The 18281-nt window shown below is 39.7% G+C and overlaps 1 long non-coding RNA gene across 1 annotated transcript; it reads left to right on the top strand.

Moving 5' to 3' along the window:
* Positions 1-862: 862 nt before the first annotated feature.
* On the top strand, positions 863-2529 carry LOC131249009 (uncharacterized). Its single transcript, XR_009172602.1, has 3 exons — positions 863-1268; positions 1358-1479; positions 1596-2529. It is a non-coding gene; the product is annotated as an uncharacterized LOC131249009 (long non-coding RNA).
* The last annotated feature ends 15752 nt before the right edge of the window (positions 2530-18281 follow it).

Here is an 18281-nt window from a genome sequence, read left to right as displayed (position 1 = left end):
GTTATTCTTTCCAAGGAGCCCAGGAGAAACTTAAATGAGGAAGCGGTAGAGGAGTTGTTGAGATTGTTGGAAATGTTGAGCAAGGCATGCCCTTTGGTCTTGCAAAGAGATTTGATCTGGTGGTTAGAAGAAAAGTCCGGCAAGTTTTCAGTTAAATCTCTCCACCAAATGATCAGTTGCAGGTTAAATGTCAACAGGGTTAGTCACACAGCTTAATCTTTGGAGATATGACACTCCTTTGAAGGTGGCTGCTCCAGCTTGGCTAGTGGGAAGTAAGAAAGTGCCTACAGTCGACAATTTGCTCAAGAGAAAAATGATTCTTCTAAATGTGTCTTATGTGTTACCAGGATGAGGAATCAGTGAATCATCTTTTCCTTCATTGTGTAGTCGTAAAGAAAGTATGGGAGGGGTTTCTTGGCATGTTTGGTTCTCGGTGGGTCATGCTATGTTCCGTAGACTCTTTCTTTTTGTCTTGGCATGGTGGGGGTAAACAGTAGATCAACATGGAATGGGTGATCAAACCAAAGGCTATTGTGGCAGATCAGTTTCCTAAAAATTGGGCAGATTTTTGTAGTTTCTTTTTCTTTGTTCTTTTTTTTACGTTTTCTTGTAATTCTTTAGGCTTTGGCCTCTTTGCAATAAAATCATCAAAGCTCAAGGGAAAAAAAAAAAAAAAAGAGAAGAAAAAAGAGAGACATAAATACCTCCCACGTATTGCAATTTAACATGTGCATTGTAAGTGTACCAAATATGACTAGAGGCTACATGATAAATAAAGAGACTAGGTGGGCCGTATACCTTTATGGTCCTTATTACTATTATCTAGGTGTGCTATACAATTGTACACCATTGTATACCCACATTCATCAACATTAACATAATTGATGCATGCGGGTTTCTTCTCCTTCTGTTTGCTGTAATTTTTGTTTGTTTTAATTAGTTTATGCATGGTTAATCTCCTTCAATCTGACAAACAATTGATTTGCATGTTTAGTTTGAAGTTACAATCTGGTGGTAGTAATCGGTCACTCTGATCTTTCCCTCTCCATCTTTGTTTCAGTGATTCTCTATTTGCTGAGCTAAAATTTATCTCCCTTTTTTATATTTTTTAATACCCTTTTTCTATTGAAGGTGATGTCCATGATGTTGATTATGACAATGGTGGTGGTGAATATGGTTATGATGCTAATATTGGACTATGTTGTTGAACAACAGATTATGATAAAGAACGTAGCATTGGGATATGCATGTTGGGTGGAATGGCCTTGGTAATGTTGAGTGTGATCAATTGTTGGAGTTGTATATAGTGGCTGGAATTTATCATTTATTATTTATCTCTACTGCCATTATTTTTCAGATTCATGATGAAAGTCAGGCCCTTGATTGAGTGTAATGGCCATGGGATAAGGCTTAGATGACGACGACGACAATGATGACCTCTGCTGCTATTGGATTTTCTACTTGAAGTTCCGAATATATGTTAGTCATGAGTTTTGGTGTTGATGAAGATAGAATGTGGCTTTTGTTTTAAGGCTCCATATTTGATTCGCAGCTTCTTGTTTTGACAATTAAAGAGCTTTAATTGCCCTTTTCAGGAGTTTGCACTTCTATTCTTCATATGCTCAGTTGGTTTTCTGTGGGCTTCTATCCTTCAATCCTTCAGCTCATGGGAGTGAATTTGGTGGTGCTATGCTTGTCATGAGCAGTGGGGTTTTGCTGGGCAGTTTCATATCAAATTCCATGGTTTTAAGCTGTAGTGCAGAATTGCAGGCCAGTAACAGCCCCAAGGATCTGTTGTGATTTTGATTGATTCATAGAATTTGGTTGTTATTATCAAATGGAATGGCCCTATGTGCTATTTGTATGGGCTGCTCAGATGTCAGACACCCTTTCAGTGATTCATGCGTTGCAGCATCTTTTTGTTTTTGAATTGATGCAGTTGGAGCCGATTTCTTTCTTACTTCTTCTTACTTGGTTTCTTTCTTTTCTTGTCTTCTTTTTTTATTAGCTGAATGCAGATGATGTCCAATGTTAATGTTCAATCTATGCATTAGTGGCTAGCTGTTGCCGTCTGCTCGGGATAGTTTATTTTACAACAGATTCATTGATGGAGACTAGGTGCAGGCCAGTGGCTGCTTGATTTTTCTCCAATTTTCTGTGCATTCATGGCCTTCTGATGTTGGTATAGTGATGTCTTAGATATGGGCAATTCGTCTAACTTTGAGTTGTTAAAAGTAGCCCACTTGTTTATGCATTGTCAATTTGCAAACTTCATGTGAGAAGCTTTTCCTATCTCCTTGGTATAGGTTTATATACTGATGCAGGGAGGGACATGATGAGGTCGATCACCATCTTCCTCAGGGGATATCTGCTCCGAATCCATGGAGCTCTTTGGACTCCTAACAGAGCTTCCTCAAATTCACAAGGGATAAAAGTAGAAATAATTTCTAATAAATTCAAAACAACTTGATTGATGATAAAAAATGAAATTACAACTCTTTAAATAAAGAAGTCAAACCTAGGATAGAGTTTTAGATTTAGACTCCAAGTCAAACACCCTAAAAAGGTGACTTATTATAAATAGTAAACTTGCTATCTATAGACGACTTCTATTCCTACTAGACCCCATGGTTTTTGGCTAAAAATAGCGAGTGTCCAATTCGGACCAACCACGTTATTCTCCTAATTTTTCTATGCCCTTTTCATGTTGGGCAGGATTTCTACAACTCAAATGATCAAAAGTTATACTCGAATTAAAACTTACTATTTATAGTAAAAACAAAATTAAATGGGAATTTTAACCATCGATCCGATTGAATCTTGCAAATCCGCCGTGGGTAACCCGGCATAGTGGGTTGGTTGGCTTAAGTTGGTTCTCTTACCTCAAAATCGTATAATATGTCAAAAAACTCGTCCAGGTTTGTGAGATACAACTGTTTTAAGGTTCTGACGGTCCGGGTCATTTCTGCCTCCGATCCGGCCTTTTTTGGTCCATCTTTGCCATGTAAGTGTCTGTGACCCGCTCTACATCATATACGCTGGCAGCATGTGGTATTAGGTGCCAGCACAGAGACGGAAATGCTCATTCCTATGCATATGGTCATTTTACCATTAAACCCAACTGTTGTGGTTGCCAGTGACCAACTCCTAATAATAACAAGTCATAGGTAGTGGCAGATTATTCAAAACAACTCAATCTCACATATGTTTGCTCTGCTTGTTTGATTTTTCTATGAAAATTCTGTATGGCCGACTTCCATGGTGATTGGAGCAGATTGATTTGGAAGAGATCTTGACATCTCAAGGACCCGTATGAGTCCAATCATGAAATGTTTGTGATGCATATATACAGCTTTGTCACTCAGTTTAGCTTACATCAAAGCCAGCTTTCTATTCATTTCATTATTCTTACATTTCTTGAGTGTTGCTCATTGGCTGATTTTATACAGAGAGATTTAAATCAATACGGATGTTAGTCCACTTCATAATGGAATGCTCGGGTTCTCGACGATGAGCGACTATCCTCGGGTTTTGAGAACCAGGGTGTTATAGTTGGTGTTGATGCATATAGAATGTGGCTTTTGGTTCAAGGATCCATCAAATGATTTGCAGCTTCTTCATTTTGACAATTAAGAGCTCTGATTGCCCTTTTGCAGGAGTTGCTCTTCTATTCTTCATATGCCCAGTTGGTTTGCTGTTCGCTATGGGCTTCTATCCTTCAATCCTTCAGCTCACGGGAGTGAATTTCGTGGTACTTTGCTTGTCATGAGCAGTGGGGTTTTGCTGGGCAGTATCCTATCAAATTCCAAGGTTTTTAAAGTTGTAGTGCAGAATTGCAGGCCAGTAACAGCCCCAAGGATCTGTTCTGATTTCAATTGATTCATAGAATTTGGTTGTTATAATGAGATGGGCTGGCCCCTTGTGCTATTTGTATTGGCTGCTCAGATGTCAGACAGACTTTCAATGATTCATGGGTTCATTTTGTATTCGAATTGATGCAGCTGGAGCTGGTTTCTTTCTTCCTCTTCTCCTTCTTGCTTCTTCTTTTCTTATTGTTTTTTTTAGTAGCTCAGCGCAAATGATGTCCAATGTGAAGGTCTATCTATGCATAAGCGGCTAGCTGTTGCTGTCTGCATTGGATGGTTTATTTTGCAGCGGATTCATTGATGGAGATCCGGTGCTGGCCGGTAGCAACTTGATTTTGGTCCAATTTTTTGTGCATTCATGGCCTTCTGATGTTAGTATGGTCATGTATTGGATACTGGCAATTTGTCTAGCTTTGCTTAATCAAAGTAGGTGTTTATGCATTGTCAGTTTGCAAACTTCATGAAGAAGCTTTTCCGATGTCCTTGGTGTGGGTTTATATTCTGGGCTGGTAGCATGTGGAATTAGGTGCAAGCATGGGGAAGAAAAATACTCATTCTTACCATCATTTTACAATTAAACCCAACTGCTGTGGCTGCCAATGACTAACTCCTGGTTATCAAGTCATAAGTAGTGATAGATGATTCAAAATGACTCAATCTCACATCAGTTTGCTCTGCCCATCTGATTGCCCTAGGGAACTCTGCATGGCCCACTTCAATGGTGATTGGAGTAGATTGATCTCAAAGAGAGATCCCAACTTCTCAAGCACCCTTATGAGTCCAATCATGAACTGTTCGTGACGAATGCATAGGGCTTTGTGACTCAATTCAGCTCACATCTATGCCAGCTTTGTATTGCTTTCATCATTCCTAATGCATGCATAGACCAAAGATGTTTCTGATTTGAGCGTGCATTTGCATGCCCCCAACAGAATCCATGAAGCCTAACAGAAAATTTCCAAGCAAGCTGCATGCATATAACACCCTCCAACAGAATCCATGTAGCCTAACAGAAAAATTCCAAGCATATAACATCTAGTTTTTCTGACCACCTCAATTAAGAAAATAGTGAAGAAGTCTTAGTGGTACCAAGGAACATGAAAGAATCTACATGCAATTGCTGAGTACAAAATGGAATTAAACATCTAACAACTTTGACTAATTTCCAAATGATCCTTTTGATCACTAAACAATTAATCATCATCTTCCACGGGCGGATGCTTTATTTATTTATTTTTAAGGTAACAAGAAAATAACTTTCTCTCAACCTGTTGAGCTCACTAGATGAAAAACTCAATGTAGAACCTCTCCAGTCTATTGTGTTTGAATGAATAACTTCCAACCACAGTTCTAAAACTTGCTGACTTGACTTGAAACTCGGCCGAGTTAACTTTACTTGGCATGATTTTTGCTGGAAACTCGAATCTGCAAAAATCAGTTGGTTGGACCGAATTTTATACAACTGTTTTATACATAAAACACTCAAACTCAAACTCTATTATAGGCAAATCTACTCCGTCATCAGGTGAGAAAAATTATTTCAACTATACATACTAAAAAAGATCAGCCATATAGAAAATCTTACACTAACATGAGCAAAGTAATGTGGAATTGATATTAAAACTTTTAAGTTCATAAGGTTTGTCCTGCCTAATATTTGGATGAGGCTGATTTTTGTATTTTCGCTTCATCAACGTTTGTTGATGATATTCACCATGGTGAAGCCACGCAAACCCATGGGTGGCATCCCAACCCATCAGTGCACCTAGGTTGTGTATTTCACCTAGGATGGAGCCAGATGGACGGGGTGGATGCCTCACGTGTTGTAGAGGACCGCAGTAACGGTTGGTGATGGATCTACCATATGTCCATATATTCTCTTATAATATTACGTCCACTGCTTCCTCTGCAAAATTTGTCTAACCACCTTATTCTACCCCGCAGTGTGTGGGGCCCACCGTGTTGTAGTTATAACATCTAATCCGTCCATAAGCTGCCCTTTCAAGTTCACTCACTACGTACCAAAAATCAGTTTGATACAAAACCTATGTTGTTCACACAACAGGAGAGAGTTTGGATGAGTTTCTTACCATTAAAAATTTCCATCTTGTTTCTGGGAACGACTTTCTTTCTTATAGACCATCTAATCCATTCAGAAGATGGGTTCCACCACCATGACTGGGCACTTCAAATCAGGGCATTTCAAAACTGAGGTAGGCCATCCGTAATTTTAAAGGTTTTAAACAGGTTTTTGCACTGCTTGGGCAACCTGATTTTTGGATGATACTAAGGTTTGGAGAAAATGAGGGGCACACATGATGGACGGATTGGATGTGTGACCCATCTCTTCAAAGGAACCTACGGTCAATAGGCTGGGCCAACCTATGGGCTTATGGGCTGGTTAAGTATTTCGGGCAGGCTTAGGTATAAAAGACCAAAAACTTAGGGCTGAGCCTACTGAGAGTATTGCTCGGTTGCTTTACTAAAACAAAATAAAAGATCAAGCAACTTTGGGCTGAGCTTGGACTATATAACCCCATCTCACACAAATGTAGTCTATCTGATCAGACTGATATAATCAGATAAATCTAAAAATAGAACCATTTTATTGATAAAAGCTTTCTTTAAAAAAATAGTGAAAAAAATATAACCAAAAAATAAAAAATAAAAAATCTTTCAAAACACCTGCACAGTGAGCCCATTCCACAACTTAAAAGAATTGCTTTTTTAATAATCCATTTTTGAAGACTCACTCTTTGCAAAACCACAGGCATTCCTTCATCTGATTTTCGGTAGAGTCGATTTTCAAAGACAATTCTTGCATGCTTATCTATAGATGTAAAAAGAATAAAGAAAAATATCAATTCTCTTCAAACTGTTGAGGGGGCATCTCCAACCATTGAATTATGCATTCACTAAAAAAAAAATATGTGAGCATGGCATACACATGACCTCCTTCCCTGTAGAGAATTCATTCACACAAATTGTACACTTGATCTCGTCTGACTCTCCTTTGTTGGAACTCATCCTCTTCAAGGCTTCAACTGAAGATCTTAATGCTGGGACTGCACTATCCCTCCTTTCAAAAGCCAAGTCCATTGATTCTCTTAGCGTCCTAGCCAGTGTCTCTTCTTCTTCTTCATCTTCTTCTTCTTCTTCAATCAATTCTAAAATCTCTAAAATCTCAAACTCAGCTACAATCTGTACCATCTCCTTTCCTGCTTCATGGGCTTTCTTTGCTATATAATTAATATTCTAGGCCACTGATTCAACAGTCTCGATGAATGTTTAAGTGAGAAATCATCTTTGCAATACGGCTTTTAGATGTCTCTGCTTGCAAGGAATAGTGAAGATCATCTGAGAATGTCTCAACCACCCTACGAACTTCCACAGTGGGCTCTGATTGATGTCCTCCTGCATCTAACCGTCTAGAGTATTCTTTCAACTGAATTTCTATGGATAGTGTGGACACTTGGGCTTCAGATTGTTGGACGTAGGCCAGTGGGGCCCACTGGTGAGCAATCACTAGTGGGTGGGTCCCACATGTTTAGGCTTTCTCCGGTCTTCTTTTCATTCGGTTGAGATTTCAAATTCAACTTTGAATTTGAAATATGATAAGAGATAGGGATTTGACCGGATAATATGGTTTCATCCTATCTCATCCGATTTCTCCCTCATTTCCTATAAAAGGGATGCGTTCTCTCTCTCGCAAAAAAAAAACAATCATACGAAATACCGAGAGTATACAGAGAGATATAGTGTGCACGGTAGTCTGTCCATCTTAGCTTGTCCTTGGGACGATCTGATCCATAGATCGCAATCCGGGGCCACTATATACCGTAGGATCAGAGGTGTGAATAGTTCCATCTGCTCCAGTAGTAGATAGGCGGGCCGTTGGAGCGTCAATCTTCTACTTTGTAAAGGTTCCAAACATCGTGTAGACCGTCAGATCTTGAGGGATCACCTTCCGCGCTTCCCAACAGTGGTATCAGAGCAATCAACGACGGATCTCCGATTATTATCATCTAAAAAGGTAAGTGGCCCATCTTTTCCTTTAGGAATGGAATTATGGCCCAACCCCTAAAATCATATGAGGGAAATGGACGGTTCAGATTTTTCTTTGGACAAGATTCATGTCTATGATTTTAGTATCAGATCAATCAGTGTGTACAATGTGCACAATGGATTGTTTTTTTAGCTAATCTAAGAGCCTTTTAATAATATAAATCAATTCTACGTATGTGAGTTAAAATCATACTTAGAATTATGAGTACAATGTGCAACGGATCACTTGTCATATAAATAAATTCTAAGGATGTGAGTTATGGATATAAATCACAACCAATGCTATGGATATAAGTCACAGACTTAGAATTCTTAGGCATTAACTAACGGTGGGACCCACTAGTCAGAATCCATAAAATGTGAGGAGTGATTGGCTGGTGTACATCATACATGCTATAAAGTTGCTGTATTGTACATGTGATTGGCTAATGTACAACACACCAGCTATTCAGCCCCATGAATTTCGGTGGAGAATTTCAGTAGAAGTTCGCTTGAAGGCGAAATAGGCGTGCGCTGTTACAGCATGTAGCAGCTTCTGGTTGGATTTTAAAAGTCAAAGTGGGGTCCACCGTGATGAATTGTCGATAAATCCACACCCTCCATTAGTTTTGTAAAATAATTTTAGGCCACGGGCCCGAATTTTAAATGGGTCTATGGATTGGACAGCCCACATATGGAGCAGAGAGATGGGATATAAACCCATTAACGCTGCACCCATTCCTGATTGTCCGTAAAAGGATTATTTTCAATTTGGGTTGGATAGGTGGGGTCCACTTATGATGCTTTCTTAGGGATCTGCTCCGTTCATTATTTTCTATGTATCGTGTAATGATATGGGGTTAAAAATGAGGCAGATCCACAAATCAGGTGGACCACTACAAACAAAAGATCTCATGCCACCCTTCATCACATCTACTATGTATAAAACATCTAGACAGTTAATTTATTTTCTGTCTTCTAGTGTTTGTCTCAAGTATATGCTGAGAGAGTAAACTTGAGGATGAACGGCTCCATCCTAGTGTAGTAAACTAGGCATGCATGGTGGTTCTGCCGTAAAGATGTCAATCCTTTTAAGAATACTGGGATGTTTTGTACACCATTTTTTATTCTAATGGTTCCATGTTTGCTGCTGTACACATATGCAATGTACACGTCTGGCTGCTTCACACGTGTTGGTTGTACATGTGTTGATTGTTTCATGGTGGGTCTGTTGTACACGTATTGGCTGCTTCACAAGTGTTGGCCATTTGTACACATGTTGGCTATCTGTATAGTTGATGTTCACGTGTTGGCTAATGTGAACGTGTGCACGTGTATACATGTGTTGGATGATGTGCAAGATATAAACTACTAGCAATATAGATATCGTCTTGAAGTACACCACAAATATATTGCTGATGTAATACTGTATTGGGAAGTCGATTGGCTGATGTACATCATATGTGTATAAACATGGTATAAGAAATTCATGTGATGTATCCATGTGCTTCAGCAATTCATGTGTTGTATCCATGTGCTAAAAGAAGTCTTCTCAATGCATTATTATATAGCTTTTAAATTGACGTCAGCAATTCATGTGCGTCTGATGGCGAGATATGTGTTGTATCCAAACCGTCCATCCATCTGATGAGCTTGGATTTATATTGGAGAAATACAATAAGCACTTGGTCAATGTGCTAGTGTATACGTGTTGGCGGATGTGCGCTGATGTACAACTGCAGTAACTATGTTTTTAGTTTTACTAATTTCACATGTGTAGATTTGTTGAAGGATGATGGACACATATCAAGAATGTTGTTTCTTTTATTAAATCTATCTTCACTGTTGATCTAAAGCTTATTAGTAATCAAAACGATCATCAACTATGATGATTAATGTTGATGAAAGGATCCATCATCAACAATGATCATTATCGGTAATGATCAGATCCATCACTAATAGTCATGATCACAGGTGAAGATTGTACTCTCTTTCTATCTAAGCACTTAATTTTTCTTTTCTGATGATGATGTTAATATGAAGGAAAATATTCGACTTGATGTGTTTAAATCTAAGCCCCCTTATTTTTCATTGAAAAATATAGAAAAACTTAGTACTTAGATACTCCCTATACTCAAATAAAGGTTGTGCATAACTTGAGTGGGAGTTTATTCTCCTACACCAAATGATGCATGCAACCATGTAATGGAAGGTTGCACGTTATATAAATTTATTCTTATAAAAGCATTAAATCTCATATTAATTAGAGAACTTGATTGTTCTACACCGCTCATTTGGGTATGTGGACTTTCAGATCTCATTAAGATGTGTTAACTGCTTTTATACTTTGAAATTTTATATAACACGTAGAAATGCTGATAATTAGTGTCAATACCTTAGATCATAGCTAAGTAGTGAAACTCATGCAATGTAGAGATAGCCACCAAAGCGTTAATCGCTGAACAGCTAAAATGACAACATTTCGACGGCAACAACTACGAAGACTGGTCCCGCGCAGTGCGATGACTTCTAGACGAGGACGACATATCTCACACACTCGATGTAGTTCAAGAGGAATCCATCCTGGCTAAAAACGGAAATTTACAAGAACATAGGGTTGCGATGACTCGCTATAATAAGTGGCGAAAAAAAAATCGTTCAGCTCGTAATGTCCTTCTTAGCACTATACACAAAGAACTCATACCTACGTATGAAGTGCATGATACCGCTAAGGGAATCTGGGAAGCACTGACAGATGCCTATGCGCAGAAGTCAGATGTGAGAGTTAGGGCAATGAAATTGGAATTTCAGGAGTACAAGATGCCTGTCGGCTGCCCCATCAAAGATCATATTCGTAAGATGGAGCAAATGATAGGTGCCCTTAGGAATGTTGGGTGCAAATTGAATGAAAATCAGAAGATTATAACCATGTACCGTTCCTTGCCTGAATCTTGGGCCCAAATCAAAAAAATTCTGAACTATACTGATTCTATCATAACGTTCAGAGACTTTTGTGGCCACTTGGTACGTGAGGTTGAAATGAATGCAATTCAGCCAGATTCGGCCAAGGCCTTTGTATCAGAGACCCATAAGTGAAAAGCTAACAATAAACGATTCAAAGCTCGCAAGAAGGCGAAGAAGAATAATCAAGAACCGAAGACCACAACACCTCCTCCAAATCTCAAGAAGGGGAATGGAAAGAAGAAGCAGAAAAAGACAAATGTAATCTGCTTTGTCTGTGAAAATTTTGGCCATTATGCTCGGCAGTGTGCCCACAAAAAGACGGTAATTTCTCAGTCACAAGATACTTTGTATGTAGGCGTTTGTTCTGAAATCCTTTCCGTTGATACTATATCTAACGAGTGGATTTTGGATTCAGGCGCAACAAAGCACGTGACACAGAGTCGTCGAGGACTCGAGGAATTTCAGCCTGTAGCCAAAGGAAGTTATAAGCTGTACATGGGCAATAACGCTGTTGAAGACGTACTAGGGATTGGCGTTCTCCATCTCCGTATGCGCATAGGGCAAATAATAATCCTTCGTGATACTCTTTTTGCACCGGGAATGCGTCGAAATTTAATTTCTGTTTCTAGGTTATTATTTGATGGTTTTGATATTCGGGTTTCTGGGACTAGAGTTTCTTTGAGACTGAATAACCTCATCTTTGCATAGGAAAATTTAATTTCAGATTTATTTATTCTAGACATAGATTGTGATAATGCCCATATTACTTTATCTGCTATGTCAAATAAAAATGTAGTATCTGAATATCAAAAATGGCACGCGAGGTTAGGTCACATCGGAAAGGATCGTATGACAAGACTAGTACGTTTTGGTCTGTTAGACTCCTTATCTAAAGTTGATTTACCATTTTGTGAACATTGTGTGTCCGGGAAGACATCAAAGAAACAATTTCCCAAAGCGGCTAGGTCTAAGGGCACACTAGAGATAATCCATTCAGATATCTGTGGACCCTTTAATGTACATGCTAGAAACAGATGTCAATACTTTGTCACTTTCATTGACGATTACTTGCGTTATGGATATGTGTATCTCATCTCAGACAAATATGAGGCTTTTGATTGTTTTCTTAAATATAAAGCTGAGGTGGAAAATCAGCTTAAGAAAAAGATTAAAACCCTTCGATCTGATAGAGGTGGCGAGTATACATCTGAAACGTTTAAATCATATTGTGAAAATGTTGAAATTGTTCGGCAATACATAATGGCTTACACTCCACAACAAAACGATGTTGCAGAAAGAAGGAATAGGACACTATTGGATATGGTTAGATCGATAATGGCACAAGCCAATCTCTCTACCACATTATGGGGAGACGCACTGTTAACAGCCGTCTACGTCCTTAATAGAGTCCCATCCAAAACCATTCCTAAGACTCCATATGAGATGTGGTCTGGGAGGACTTCTTCTTTAGCCAACCTCGCCCTTGAGGATCTTTGGGATATATTTTGCTACATACTCAACATAGAGGTAAACTTGATAGTAAAACTATTGAATGCGTGTTCATTAGGTACCATATGCATTTAAAGGGATACGTTCTAGTTTATGAGGACCATGGACGATGGATTGAGATAGAATCTCGAGACGTGACCTTCGTTGAAGATAGATACCCAAGCCGAGTGAAGTAAAAGGTTCCAATAGAACTTTTTGAAATACCCGATGTATCTCAGGAGAGTGGGAGTTCTGCTCCTCAAGATGAAGATGCTCCTATAGTTCACCAGGACAGTGGGAGGACATCACAACAGGCTCCTGAGTTACGTCCAAGCGAAAGAGGATTGATTCCCTGAAGATACTTCGATATTGAGGGGCAAACATTCTCTTGCGTTGCAGTTGATGATGATGAACCTGATTTATATCAGGATGCATTATTATTTTCTAACTCGGCCGATTGCGTAAATGCTATGGACGAAGAGATCGCCTCCATGGAGAAGAATAAAGTCTGGGAACTTGTTGATCTGCCTTCCAATCGCAAAACGATAGGTAATAAATGGGTACTTAAGATCAAAAGAAATGCAGATGGTACAGTGGACAAGTATAAAGCATGATTAGTTACTAAAGGTTTTACACAACAAGAAGGCATTGATTACAAGGAGACCTTTTCACTTGTTGCAAAGTTCTCCTCAATCCGCATGATCTTGTCCATTGTCGCAAGTTTAAACTTAGAGTTATATCAGATGGATGTAAAGACCGCATTCTTAAATGGTGACTTGGATGAAGAGATATACATGCAACAACCCATGGGTTATGTGGACAAAAAACATCCAAAGAAAGTCTGCAAGTTATTAAAATCTATCTATGGGCTGAAGCAATCTTCAAGACAGTGGTACATGAGGTTCCACTTGGCCATCACCACTTTTGGATTCACGATGAGTGAAGAAGATCATTGTGTATACATGAAACGGTCTGGAAGATCTTTTCTGATACTATCTCTATATGTAGACGATATCCTGTTAGCTGGTAATGACATGTAATTGTTAATATTGACTAAAGATTGGCTATTCTCGAACTTTGAAATGAAAGACCTCGGTGAAGCCAACTTTATTCTTGGGGTAAAAATCATCAGGGATCGCCCTAAGAAATTTTTAGGCTTGTCTCAAGCAACCTATATACAAAAGATCTTAAAGCGGTTCAGGATGAAAAATTCAAAAGCTGTTGAAACCCCTATGGATAAAGCTACCAAGCTAGACAGGAAATCGTGTCCCCAGACTGAAGCCGAGAAATTGGCTTTGTCTTCAGTACCTTATGCAAGTGCAGTAGGGAGCTTAATGTATGCTATACTTTGCACCAGACCGGATATTAGCTATACAGTTGGCATAGTCAGCCGTTATTAGAGTAACCCGGGAGAGTCTCATTGGCAAGTCGTCAAATGTATATTCCGCTATCTTAGAGGAACAAAAGACCTAATGTTGTGTTATGAAGGAACAATCCTCGAGCTCAAAGGATATTCTGATGCTGCTTGGGGTAATGACGCCGACGAGGGAAAGTCTACTTCAGGGTATGTATTCTTACTCGGAGGAGGAGCTATCTCATGGTCGAGTAAGAAACAGACATCCACAGCTCTTTCATCTATGGAGGCCGAGTACATTGCATGTTGTGCTGCAGTTCAAGAGTGTGTATGGGTTCGCAGATTTCTATTGATTCTGGGTGTTGTACCGAGTGTTCGTCAGCCTATATCGCTGAAGATAGACAATACTTCTGCTATTGACTTGGCATAGGACCCTAAACACCATCAGAAATCTAAGCACATTGAGATCAAGTATCATTACGTCCCTGATCAAGTGAGAGATAAGAAGGTCGCCCTCAGCTACATTCCAACTAAGGAGATGATGGCTGATCTCATGACGAAACCTATAGCTAGAGATCTATTTCAGGTTCACGTCAGACAGATGGGATTGAGGAAAGCTTAACTGTTGTACTTGTTTTGTAGTACATTTGATCTTTCATTAATGAATATTATATTCCTTTTTATTCAGTATTGAACACTAATATAACTAGGTATGGAGATCATCAGCATTTACCTTGAAATCATGTAGGATTTCTATTTTTTTGTCGGCAGGCCGGTCATCCACTCGCACGAGTTGACCAACCTTGAATGTACAAGAGAGGTACATTTGGGGCTATGTTTATACATTGAGATATGAACTTCCCTTTATTGTGAATAATAAAGGATGATGATATGAGTGAGTCGTATCTGCCTACAATCTTATAAAAATTGAAGATGAGACTGATAAAGTTGAATAACATAATCGCACCATTTCGTTACATGTGATCAATGTTATGGCCTGAAATTAAAGCCAGGTTATGAGGTTATGAGATGAGTCGTACCTTATGTAGAATGACCTGCGTATTGTAGACCCGACATTCACCTAGTATTGTCTACCTTACGACGTGGATTGTAGCCACGTGCTGGGACCTATTACCTACATATTACTTTGATTCGATCTAATCATTGCAACGTGTGAGTAGCCAATCCCGTAGGTGACTCTTTGTGTCCTTAGCTACCCTCCTCTTGTGTATATGAGGATGATATTGAGTGTTGCTACTTTAGTGTACTATGACGAAAGGTCCTTGATTGGCCAGACTCAGTTATGCTAGGAAAGCAGCTTGATTAATTCTAAATTACACATCTACGTGAGGAAGGTCCCGTGACAGCTACACCAAGTTTCTAGAACTATAAATACGCACTTGAAGACTTATCCGCTAGCAGTATCGAGTTGTTTTTATTAGACTTTTGCAAACAGTATTTTTCTTAAAAAGCAAATACATATATAAGTATTGCTTTAAATTAGTTTTATTCGAAATTTGTGAAAAATCAAGTTTTCATAATAACTTGATAAGTTGGATAAGTGCGTATGTTGGCCGAGTACTCCAGGTCGGGAGTTAACTCCATCCGGTGTGGTCATGCGGACTAGGACAGGCATTGCAAAGCTTGGGTTATTGAGTACTAATCAGGTGGTCACTTAGTACTTAAGCACCTGTGAGAAGATTATGGTGATCCAGCTGGTCCCACGCCTCAATGTGATTGAGTGAGAGATGTTGGACGTAGGCCAGTGGGGCCCACTGGTGAGCAATCACTAGTGGGTGGGTTCCACATGTTTAGGCTTTCTCCAGCCTTCTTTTCATTCGGTTGAGATTTCAAATTCAACTTTGAATTTGAAATATGATAAGAGATAGGGATTTGACCGGATAATATGGTTTCATCCTATCTCATCCGATTTTTCCCTCCTTTCCTATAAAAGGGATGCGTTCTCTCTCTCGCAAAAAAAAAAACAATCATACGAAATACCGAGAGTATACAGAGAGATATAGTGTGCACGGTAGTCTGTCCATCTTAGCTTGTCCTTGGGACGATCTGATCCATAGATCGCAATCCGGGGCCACTATATACCGTAGGATCAGAGGTGTGAATAGTTCCATCTGCTCCAGTAGTAGATAGGCGGGCCGTTGGAGCGTCAATCTTCTGCTTTGTAAAGGTTCCAAACATCGTGTAGACCGTCAGATCTTGAGGGATTACCTTCCGCGCTTCCCAACACAGATACTATTTCATTCAATTTTCCATGGACACTTTGCTGATTAAAAATGGTGAGATTTCCAAAGCGGACCCTGTATGATTCATTAATGGAGAAATCAAATTCATCGGAGGAGGACGTGTCCGAGTCATCTTCAACGGTGGTGGAAGGGTCGAATTCAGAATGGGATGGTGTTGTGACCGAGTCTTCTTGAACGACGGACATGGTTGGTGGTGCGACCGAGTCTTCTTGAACGACGGACATGATTGGTGGTGTGACCGAGTCTTCTTGAACAACGGACATGGTTGGTGTTGTGTACTCACCTGAATTCATGAGTTGAGAATAAGATGCAAAAGAGAGTAAATATTTGTTAGGAAGAAAGTCTCGGCTCGTCTTCTTTATTTATAAGGATGGTGTTTTCAAGTCCTCACGCGTTTACAATTCCGCAGTGCATCGCAAGTGCAGATACATTAACGCGAGCTTCCAGGGAATTTAATTAAGAAACACAAAGGTCCATGGAGCCCAATGTCATGTCCACGTGAAATCCACTCCGTCCATCCGTTTAACAAGCTCATGATAGGATGACATACAAAAAATGAGCCAGATTAAAGATGTGAGTGGAACACACCACAGAAAAGAGTAGGGAGAGAAACGCCTACCATTAAAGCCTTTCTGGGATCAGGCTGACGTTTATACGCCGTCTAACCCATTCACAACAGTACCCAAGACATTACCATCCCACCTCACCCCAGCAGTGGCGTGGGTAACGGAAACGGATTGGCTACTCCCCTTACACCAGCCCCGTGGCTGGTGGTCGGTGCTCTGTGGGCCCCATCATGATGTATGTTTTTCATCCATTTTTACAGCTCATTTTATGGCTTGATACCAAAAATGAGAGCGATCTAAGTCTCAAGTGGACCACACCACATGAAAACAATAGAGATTAGATATCCACCATTAAAATCCTCCTAAGGCCTACTGTACTGTTTATTTCACATCCAATCTGTTGATTAGGTCATACAGGCCCAGATGAAGGGAAAAAACAAAAATAATCTTGATCCAAAACTTTTATGGCCCCCAAAATGTTTTTAATGGTCGACGCTCATTCAACACTGTTTCCTGCAATGTGGTCCACTTGAGATTGGAATATAACTCATTTTTTGTCTCATACCGGAAAATGATCTGTAGAAGTAGATGGACGGCATGGATGAAACATATACATCATGGTGGGGCACACATAGCACCGACCATCAGCCATTGGTTGGTGTAAGGGGGAGTAGCCAATCCGTTTCCGTGGGTAACACCACTTGATCAGACGCCGATTTCCTGCTAAGTTCCTGCGCAAGGACATGTTTTTTAGAAATCCACCCCGTCCATCCGTTTTTCGAGATCGTTTTGGGATGTACTAACAAAAATGAAGTGTATCCAAAACTTAATTGGGCCACACGAGAGGAAATAGTGATAATTTAGTGAGAACCGTTGAAGCATTCTCATGGCCATAAAAGTTTTATACCAGGCTATCTTTTCAATGTTTTCCCTTCATCCCATTGAGAATGACCTTACAAACGGTTTGGATAACATATAAACATCAAGGTGGAGCTTAGGAAGGTTTCAACGTTAGAAATTTCTTTTACCAATTTTGGGATCAAGACCTAAAATGATCTTAAAAAATGGATGAACGGAATGGATGAAACACATATATCATGGTGTGGCACATAGAGCACAGACCACTAGCCACGTGGCTGGTGGCAGGGCGAGTAGCCAATCCGTTTCCCATGTGCTAATGCCAGCGTAGCAGAAAGAGTAACATCCAAGTGACGATGTAACACCTGGTACGGGAGTTCCCGTAACACAAAAGTTCCGTGATGTCCATCTCAATGTCAGGAAGAAATCCACTCCATCCATCAGTTTCACCGACTCATGTTACAATGACATTCCAAAACGGAAACAGATCGATGATTAAGTGGGCCCCACCAGAAGAAACAGTGAGAGATGGACGCTTATCATTGAAACCTTAATAAGTTAATATTTTCACAGAAGATTTGGATCAGGATGATATTTGTTGTGATCCTTTCATCCCGGTGGCAATCACCTACCTACTGCTTTACGCGGTGTGGCCCACTGGATGTGTTAATCATATATAACCTCAGGTCTATGAGCCCATAAACATCACTGTGAGGCCTAAGTATTTTCATCTTAGGTTGTTGATCATGTCCTCTGATCCAATGGCATTTCATTATTCTGTTAAGCCGTTCCCATTTTTCATTTAAACAAATAATTAAATATACACCAATTAGACCATTAGGAAATCATATTTTGAACCTGTTAATTCAAGTTGCAT

Source organism: Magnolia sinica, chromosome 6 (assembly GCF_029962835.1).
Source record: "Magnolia sinica isolate HGM2019 chromosome 6, MsV1, whole genome shotgun sequence".
NCBI classification, from domain to species: Eukaryota; Viridiplantae; Streptophyta; class Magnoliopsida; order Magnoliales; family Magnoliaceae; genus Magnolia; species Magnolia sinica.
This window is presented reverse-complemented; position numbering and strand designations above follow the sequence as displayed.